Here is a 1,697-nt window from a genome sequence, read left to right on the forward strand (position 1 = left end):
ACGTGCGATATGTTTGTCACAAGGCGCAAAAAATAATTATAAAAGGAATGCAACACGAGGACTTCCCAGGAGGTCACCCATCCTAGTACTACTCTCGCCCAAGCACGCTTAACTTCGGAGTTCTGATGGGATCCGGTGCTTTAGCGCTGGTATGATCGCATCCGACATGTTTCCCCGTCTTCGTCCCTTATGCTTGCCACTCCCAGGTCCGCTCCAAAGACGATTCTACATTCTCACTACCATTACAACCGTTCCCTAACAATGGATAATGTCCTATACTACTTACTCTCCCGCTCAATCACGGAGACGAGTTTTCCACGGTTTCCACCCCTCCCTCCATACCGCAGCAACACGAGTTTTTTCCACCCCTTTCAGAAAGCGCTCTTCGCGCCACAAAGCCGCCCCAAGACGCGCGAGCAATGAGCATCGAGCTTAAACATATCGCAAACGTCAAAAATAATATAACGGGATTAATATATATCGTGCACGTGCGATATGTTTGTCACAAGGCGCAAAAAATAATTATGAAAGGAATGCAACACGAGGACTTCCCAGGAGGTCACCCATCCTAGTACTACTCTTGCCCAAGCACGCTTAACTTCGGAGTTCTAATGGGATCCGGTGCTTTAGTGCTGGTATGATCGCATCCAACATGTCTCCCCGTCTTCGTCCCTTATGCTTGCCACTCCCAGGTCCGCTCCAAAGACGATTCTACATTCTCACTACCATTACAACCGTTCCCTAACAATGGATAATGTCCTATACTACTTACTCTCCCGCTCAATCACGGAGACGAGTTTTCCACGGTTTCCACCCCTCCCTCCATACCGCAGCAACACGAGTTTTTTCCACCCCTTTCAGAAAGCGCTCTTCGCGCCACAAAGCCGCCCCAAGACGCGCGAGCAATGAGCATCGAGCTTAAACATATCGCAAACGTCAAAAATAATACAACGGGATTAATATATATCGCGCACGTGCGATATGTTTGTCACAAGGCGCAAAAAATAATTATAAAAGGAATGCAACACGAGGACTTCCCAGGAGGTCACCCATCCTAGTACTACTCTCGCCCAAGCACGCTTAACTTCGGAGTTCTGATGGGATCCGGTGCTTTAGTGCTGGTATGATCGCATCCGACATGTTTCCCCGTCTTCGTCCCTTATGCTTGCCACTCCCAGGTTCGCTCCAAAGACGATTCTACATTCTCACTACCATTACAACCGTTCCCTAACAATGGATAATGTCCTATACTACTTACTCTCCCGCTCAATCACGGAGACGAGTTTTCCACGGTTTCCACCCCTTCCTCCATACCGCAGCAACACGAGTTTTTTCCACCCTTTTCAGAAAGCGCTCTTCGCGCCACAAAGCCGCCCCAAGACGCGCGAGCAATGAGCATCGAGCTTAAACATATCGCAAACGTCAAAAATAATATAACGGGATTAATATATATCGCGCACGTGCGATATGTTTGTCACAAGGCGCAAAAAATAATTATAAAAGGAATGCAACACGAGGACTTCCCAGGAGGTCACCCATCCTAGTACTACTCTCGCCCAAGCACGCTTAACTTCGGAGTTCTGATGGGATCCGGTGCTTTAGTGCTGGTATGATCGCATCCGACATGTTTCCCCGTCTTCGTCCCTTATGCTTGCCACTCCCAGGTCCGCTCCAAAGACGATTCTACATTCTCACTA

General features: G+C 48.4%; 4 non-coding genes across 4 annotated transcripts; all 4 read right to left on the minus strand.

The window, feature by feature from the left end:
* Positions 1–44: 44 nt before the first annotated feature.
* On the minus strand, positions 45–163 carry LOC119347236. The gene has a single exon (XR_005168220.1). It is a non-coding gene; the product is annotated as a 5S ribosomal RNA (ribosomal RNA).
* A 367-nt stretch (positions 164–530) lies between these two features.
* LOC119347237 lies at positions 531–649 on the minus strand. Its single transcript, XR_005168221.1, has one exon. It is a non-coding gene; the product is annotated as a 5S ribosomal RNA (ribosomal RNA).
* Positions 650–1,016: 367 nt separating this feature from the next.
* Positions 1,017–1,135, minus strand: LOC119347234. Its single transcript, XR_005168218.1, has one exon. It is a non-coding gene; the product is annotated as a 5S ribosomal RNA (ribosomal RNA).
* A 367-nt stretch (positions 1,136–1,502) lies between these two features.
* On the minus strand, positions 1,503–1,621 carry LOC119347235. Its single transcript, XR_005168219.1, has one exon. It is a non-coding gene; the product is annotated as a 5S ribosomal RNA (ribosomal RNA).
* Between the last annotated feature and the right edge of the window lie 76 nt (positions 1,622–1,697).

This window comes from Triticum dicoccoides, unplaced genomic scaffold (assembly GCF_002162155.2).
Source record: "Triticum dicoccoides isolate Atlit2015 ecotype Zavitan unplaced genomic scaffold, WEW_v2.0 scaffold61114, whole genome shotgun sequence".
Taxonomy (NCBI): domain Eukaryota; kingdom Viridiplantae; phylum Streptophyta; class Magnoliopsida; order Poales; family Poaceae; genus Triticum; species Triticum dicoccoides.